Raw genomic sequence first — 7,790 nt, 5'->3', positions numbered from 1 at the left:
AAAGGGCAGCACCAGTGAGTGGCAGCTCTCTATCAGCCCCATCTGCACACTGCAGAACATTAGGTGTGGTACATGCATTTTCAATTTAACATGTTTTCAAGTTACAGAGGAATTCCCCGAATGTAGCTCTGCTCTAAGCAGAGGATCATCTCTGATGCTACATTGCACAAGGCTCAGGAGGCAGTTTAACATTTGTCAAACGAACTCCTAGGGCAACTTTCTTTAACTGTACATAAGAATGGCAATATAAGTAAGTTATTCGATGTACAACTTCCAACTGTAAATAAGAACATCTTCATACAACTAAGTATCAAGTCAGGATTTTTTATAATGGGCTGAAAAAAATTAAAGAAATACTCTTAAGTTCTAAACAGCTGGTGCTGGTGTCACGGAAGTGATTTCAGTGATCCTTAGATGCAAGTGTGTCTCCTGGTTGTGGTGGTGATGGTCACATCAACCTATATGCATGATGAAATCACAGAGAACCATATCCACAGAGATGTAGGGGACTGGCAATGCCCCAGAAAAAACCTTCTTCTCCTCCTTTTTACACAAATTCTTCTAAAGATGATGAGCATTTCCTTCAGGTACATTTTCCACACTATGTAAAAAAGTCACAACTAGTACTTTTTTTCTTTTTTGTAAATTGCTGGAGGTTTAAAAGATAAACCACATGTTCCTATCAAAGAAATAAAAAAAAGTTGACACTGAGAGAAAATTTTAAAAAAAAGAAATAAAAAAGAAAAGCTGACACCTGCAGCTTCCAAAACCACTAAGAACACTTTCATTAAAATTAATTTAATTGTATAAAAATTTATATTAAATTATGTAATTCATATTAAATAATCTGATTTATCTTAAATTTTATTTCATTTCTTTACATTTTATTAATTTAAATAAAATTTAGTAAATTTTAAAATATAACTTATAATTAAATATAAATTAATTTTATTAAATTAATAAACAATACTAATTAAATAATAAATTTAAATTAAATATAATAAAAACTAACAAAATTAATAAAATAAATTAAATGTAAGAAAATTAATTTATATAATTATGACATAATTTATTTTATATTAAATTTTATTAAATTAATTTTAATTAAAATGTTCTTAATGGTTCTAGAAACTACAGGTGTCAGAGAAACAATTGCCACATAATCTGCTTTCTCTCCTCTCTGACTTTGCCTATCTCAAGTTGGAAACTCTTGATTCATGTTTTATCTTAATTTACAAAAATAAAAAAGATTAATTTTAAATACTCCTTTTGTTAACCCAGAGAAGTGTGTAGATAAATAGTCCAGATTTTAATGATACATTCTTACAAATTAACTTTTTTATTGGAAATGATTAATATACTGACTCAAACTTAATGTGTAGAAATCATTTTTCTTATGGACATATTTAACACCTAGAAAACTGAATTTAACATGAAGTGACTTTTTATACAATTGAAAATAGTAAAATGGATAGGTTCATAGTATTTTGATTAAAAGAATCTTAGAATTTATCCACTAAATTTCATGTTTGGGCCCTGCAACTGTAATTTTCTTTTAGTAGTTGTACAATGTTTTCTTTGATAAAGAATTCACAATTTCTTGCTACATCATAGTTTGGATTTTTCTTCTTTTCTGTAATTTAAATGTATCATTTTTATTTTAATACAATTAAATTTAACAAATAATATCATTAAAAGAGAGGTTGAGCTGTATAGTTCACTGATACTGTTCTGATTCACAAAGTATTTAAGAATTGATTACTGCTTATGGTTAACTAATAACATCAGAACAAATTTTTATAAACAGAAAGTGCTACAGCAAACAAAACAAAAAAAATTTAAGAGCTACATCAAAAATTAAAAAAAGAAAAGAAAAAAGGAAGACAAAATACCCAGTAGCTCTATATATCAGCCTTTTTTCTTTATCTTTTTTCTATAAATACGGGACTTTTATTCCAAAATGCCAAATTGTGAGAAGTACCTTGTGTTTATGGCTTCTTTAAAGTGCTAAATCATCTCTGGTTTGAGAATCACGTATTGCTTTAAAAGGTCCTTTAGTACAACTCTGGGGCTGTTGTCAAGGGGCATTGGCAATAGTGTACAGGTCAAATAAAGATGCCCAGGTCCATCAGGTCCAAATCCAGCTGCATTAATAAGAGTCACAGCTTCCAAATGGGGAGCCAAGAATGGTTCTTCTACCAGCTCTGAATTCTGCTGCATCTTTAAAACTTGCTGGTACTTTTGCCCCTTGCTTTCTCCTTCCTAGCCAGTCTAGAAGTTTCATGGCATGAACAGAAAGTTTTGGTGGTAGAATAGCTGGATGAATGGTAGGAAGGCCTTAGGCCTGAGCCTAAGCAACTCCGTTTTAAAAACTCCAGTTTGAAACCTGCAGTTTCACTAGGTTCACCCACAGAGTCCTCCAGTATGTCCTCAAACAAGTTGCTTCCCCTCACTCTGTTAAACAGAGAGAAGTCCCTGGCAGGCTGTCCTCTCCTGAGGGGGAAAGGGGAGAAGATCAGGGTCTGTAAAGGTAAAATTTCTAAGCTGATTCTAAGCCGCAGAGCCAGAGTTAAAGTGTAAAAGACCGGACATTGTGAAGTCTCTAACTGCAAGGCTTGGGTTGTAAAGTAAGAGACCATTGATATGTTAAATACCTCGGCTACCCCGGAGCCTTTGATCTCTGTAGCTGTTAGGACAATACCGAAGCTGCCCCAGTAAACATTCTCACTGACTCCTCTGGTGGTCTGATAACTTGGGACTTTGAGTCGCCTGGCACTAGGCACCACGGGCCCAGAATCAATCAGTTTAAATATCCCCCCCCCCACCTTCCCCAAAAAGTGTACTTAAGCTCTGCCTGACCTCTGCTCGGGGCTCTGGGCTGCTGTATCTTCCTGAGTGAGCCTGGAGCCTCAGCATGCTGAATCAATAAAACCCCTTCTGCCAATTGCATGGAGCCAGTCTCTTGTGGTCTCTCCCTCCGACATTTCGCTGGACCCTTACAGGTGGAGACCACCAGACCAGTTGTTTCTGACCCCGGGGTAAATGATGTTGCTGAGTAATCTGGTGGTAGCTGATAAGGATTGAAAGGGGGGTCAAAAAGCCCCCAAATTTAGTATAAATAAGAGAGCAAATGAACAGGAATTCAGCCAGCCCAAACAAGGATGCATTCAAGCTGGAAAGCCTGCTAAGGACCTGACATCCCATCACTTGTCATAATTTCCTGAGCCTCTGTGTGAACCTCACTGCTCTCAAACCCCACCGCCTCATCTGGACCTTGGTGAGAGCCACAACTTCTCCCTAGGACCCTCTCCTCAACCAGTCGTCCACTGCATGCCAGGAAAAGCCTGCCTTGATTCTGAACCTGGTCACCGCAGTCTGAGTTAGTGTGCATCTGATGGACTTAAAGCCTAAGGCTTAGGACTTTTGAATTTAGCATGCAGAGGAAATGTCTGTCATTAGCCTATCATGATTAAGTGTGTTTTGCAGTGCTTAGAATTAATCTAGAATTGTTTGCTGTGAATTGATTATGTCTATTGCAGTGCCTAGCATTAAGGATTGTTGTTTTCTTGATTAAGAACCTATAGAATGAAATTAGTAATTTGAGTGAATAAAGCATTGAAAGGGGCAGAAGTACATGAACATTCTTTATTTCTCCCCTCAAGTGCATACATCACAGTTTTGCCCCCTAGTGACAACGAGATTCTGTTTCCAGAAACTGAATAAAAAGTCCTGAAAAAGAACTATTAAGCATAGTTTTCTCATCTGGTCTCAAAGGTATGCTGGGGAAACTTTTGGATCTTCTCATTTAAAACGTTCTCTTTCCATAGTGAAGTCTAGAGTTGCTGCTAGAGGTCAAGGACATCCTAGGTGTATGAAACTGGAGACATTCTAGCAGGAAGAGCTCGTCTCTCCATGTCTTTCTGCTGGATAATTTGAGTAAGTTTCTCAACCTCATCTTTAGACAGCTGAACAATCTGTTTAGTTAAAGATATATTCCTTTCATTCAGAAGTTTAATCTCAAGTACTCTTTCTTTGATTCTTTTCACAAATTTTTCCATTTTGGCTTTACACATGTCATGGTTCTCACTCCCATTTTCTATATTAAGGCTTTTTACTTTTGTTTCTTGGAAAATATCAGCATTCTCTGTTTGAATGACTTGTCTCTCTTCATTCCCCTGGGCTTTTATTTGTTCAATGGTTTTCTGCAAATTCTTAATTTCCTTGTCTTTTTCTAAAAACAATTGGGTATGTTCAGCCTTCATCTGCTCATACTGGTATTTAAATTCATCCATTTCCTCCTTCTGCTCCTGTAGAGACTGAAGTAGTTGCTTTTGACTCTGGTTTTGATCTTCAATGACATTTTGATGATGTGTAACTTCCTTTTCCAGATGATTCTTGATGACATTCAGTTGAGATACCTCAGATTCTAGTTCTGTGATACTGTCCAGGGTTTCAGGCTCAGCCACAGCTCCAACTCGATTCTGCTGTTCCCTAAGTCTTTCCAATTCTTCTTGCAGATGACTGTTTTCTTCTTTCATGGAGCTAAGACTTCTGTCTTTTCCCTCTATGGTCTGCCTTAAAGTTTCATTTTGTTTTAAGGCCTGAGAACACTTATCTAAATCCTTTTGCAGTTCTGAACTTTCTTGTTTGAGTTGGCCAATAAAAACTTCTTTCTCATTTATAAGTTGCATCAATTGCTTCTGTTCTTCTAAACGAGATGCCAAAATTTCCTTAGTTTCTTTTTGATCAGTAGCCATTTGCTCAATATTCTTCTTGAGTCCTGCTATTTCAAAGTCTTTCTCTTGACTGAGTTGCATTACACGCTCCTGTTCCAGCTGTAAGGCAGAGGTATTACAATTACATACATTTGAGAGTTCCTGAATAGTCTGCCTGTAATTGTTTGCTTCTTCCAACAGTTTCTTTTTGGCCTGACACAGTTCTACTTGTATCTGTTCTTTCTCTCTTTTCAGCGTCTCCATAACAGTGTCTTTTTCTAGAGAAATTTGGTTGTTACCAGCAATAGATTCTTCCAACTGATGCCTTACATCTTCACATGCTGAAATCAACTTGTCATTTTCCATTTTCAGATCAAAAGCAACTTTCTTTAAATTTTCATTGAGCTGTTCTACTTCTGCAAGATTTTGCTTCAAGTTTGTAATTTTGACTTCCCCTTCTTTAAGCAAGTCATCCTTAAAATTAGAGTCTTCATTAACAGCATGTCTTAACTGGTTCTGAACTCTACATAGTTCCTCTTCCTTTTGGCTAATGTATTCCTTAAGTTCCAGGTTTTCCTGCTGGATGTTTAAACTACTTTTTTGTGACTGACTTAGCTGATTTACTAAATCTTCGACTTTATCTTCAAGCTTCTGCTTGGTTAAATGCAAATCACGGAGGCTCAGTGCACTCTCAGTTAACTTGTCTTTCTGTACATGCAACTCTTTAGTTATCTCCATTTTATCCTCCTCAAGTTGATGAACTCTCTCTTTTTCATCATCCAGATCTTGTTTCAATTTCGTGATTAGACCATCTCCTTCATTTTGCTGTTTTGATAGCTCATCTATCATCAAATTCATGTGCTTTGTAGCTTCCTGGTTCTCACTGTCCAGTTCTTCTAACTCAGCTATCTGCATTTCCTTCTCATTCATACTTTCATTCAGTTCTTGCTCCTTAGCGTCCAAGTTAAGTGTTAAGTCATGTATTTGTACATTCAAATTCATGTCTGTTGAAGCCGAACTTTTAATGACTTCATATTCCCAGCTCAGTTTGCAAAGTGATATCTGAAGTTCTTCCTTTTCTTGACTCAATAATGATTTCTCTTTTTCTAAAACTTGGACATGCATTTTAAGTTTCAGATTGTCTTCAGCAAGACTGGTATCTTGTTTTAAACTACTCAGTCTCATTTTTTCATTTTCAGCATCAGACAGGGTTTGTTGTATTCTCAACACTTCTCCCACTGATGAACTCTGTGGAGAAATTGTTCCTGCCACAGGATCACTCTGCTCCATTACAGAAGGTTGCAATTTAGTACATTCCAATTTCAAGTTTTCACATTCTTCAATCATTTGTTGCTTTTCCACACTGAGCTGTTCTTTATCTCTCTTCAGGACATCTCTATAGTTTTCTGTAGAAGATAATTTTTTATTTATGTCTTTTATTGTATCCTCAAGTTCTTTGATTCTTCTTGTGGACTCTAGTTTTTCAGTTTGTAGAACTTGAATAGTGTTTTGCATTTCCCAGACTTGAGACTCATCAGTTACTGTAACTCCTGAGTCACCTTGGTGTAACAGCTTTTCCAGTTCTGCGATCCGTCCTTCATAGTCATTTGACTCCTGTTGACGCTGGTGATTTAACTCTGCCAGTTTCTCTTGATGTGCATTCTGCAAAACAGACATTTCACGTTGGTGATGATCCATGTCCTGACTTCGGTTTTGTTCCAGGACCTTAATAGTATGTTGTAGTTTGCAGATTTCACTGAGTCCATTACCGGATGAACAAGGTGCACTGGTTGCTGGTACACCACCCGTTCCTGAAGGTACTGATTGAGCAGCTGACTGCAGGTTCAACAACTGCTCCTGTAGTGCCATTTGGTTTGCTTGAAGATGGCTGATTTCTACCTGTTTCTGTTGCAGTTGGTTTCGGTAACTTGTAGATTGAAGGTTTATTTGAAGCTCTGATGCTTCATGCTTTTTTTCCAGATCAGTACAATACTTTTTAAGTCTTTTATTCTCAGATCTCAACCTTGATTTCCTGGCTTCAATTTTCCTTCTCCGACAATGAAGTGAACGGGCTTCCACAGCTTTGGAGACCTCCACAGGCATATCTATGGTGCAGTTGGAGACTTGGCCAGTGGGGGAAGCCAAGCTGCCTCCCACCTGACCCAAGGAGTGGCCCAAGCCAGAGCCTAGGCCTCTAAACCAGGATGACATTGCTAGAGCTTCAGAGAGCCATTAGCTCCTCTCTGAAATCCACTCTATGGCCATCCACCTTCCAGCTGAATGTCCTGGAGCACTGTAGGGGTCAATTATGACCAAAGCATTCAGAATTCTGGGCAGTGCAGGGTTCCTGACACCCTTGGCACTCTGCCTCAAATGTAGAGGCCTGGCCTGGGCTTTGACCAGGAACTTGTTGCCAGGGGTGCAGTAACCCCCACGGGGCCTCTGCTCCCTCCCTGGACTTTCAGCCCTCTGGTTGGGTGACCAGCTCCATGGGCTTGTCCTGCCACCTCCATGCTGGCCACAAGAACACCCCCATCTGAGAGCCTTTAGCCTGTCTTGGAGGCCTGAAGTTGAACGTCTGTCCTCAAGGATTCAAGTTCTGTTTTGTATGCAATCTAATCTGTTGGTGATGGTTTCCAGTGAAATTTTTATTTTTTTTCAATATATGACAGTGGAATGCATTACAATTCTTATTACACATATAGAGCACAATTTTCCACATCTCTGATTTTATACAAAGTTTTTGAACACCAATTCATGTCTTCATATATGTACTTCATATATGTTCCAGAAAAAAAGTAAAATGGAAATGGGAATGTAGCTCAGTAGTACAGCATTCTTGGGTTCAATCATTAGTACCACAAACCACTACCAGCACAACAAAAAACAATAACAACAACAAAAAAGCTTAATACTAAGAGTTTGTATTTATTGAGACTTTACAGTGAGCCACAGTAACATTGTGAAGTAGATCACAAATGTATTTTAGAGATTATTTTAGATTACTTAGATTAGTAAATCATTTAGATTATTTTAGGAACTGATTATTTGCTGTGATTCTTAAATAAAGAATTT

General features: G+C 37.5%; 1 protein-coding gene and 1 pseudogene across 1 annotated transcript in view; both read right to left on the bottom strand.

Moving 5' to 3' along the window:
* Positions 1-331: 331 nt before the first annotated feature.
* LOC143411686 (purine nucleoside phosphorylase LACC1) overlaps positions 332-7,790 on the bottom strand; it is a 77,918-nt gene continuing 70,459 nt past the window's right edge. The window contains exon 8 of the transcript XR_013092885.1: positions 332-679. The gene's annotated coding sequence lies outside the window, so the exon portion shown is untranslated. The remainder of the gene's footprint in view (positions 680-7,790) is intronic.
* LOC143411421 (thyroid receptor-interacting protein 11 pseudogene) lies at positions 3,759-6,926 on the bottom strand (annotated as a pseudogene).

Source organism: Callospermophilus lateralis, chromosome 12 (assembly GCF_048772815.1).
Source record: "Callospermophilus lateralis isolate mCalLat2 chromosome 12, mCalLat2.hap1, whole genome shotgun sequence".
NCBI classification, from domain to species: Eukaryota; Metazoa; Chordata; class Mammalia; order Rodentia; family Sciuridae; genus Callospermophilus; species Callospermophilus lateralis.
This window is presented reverse-complemented; position numbering and strand designations above follow the sequence as displayed.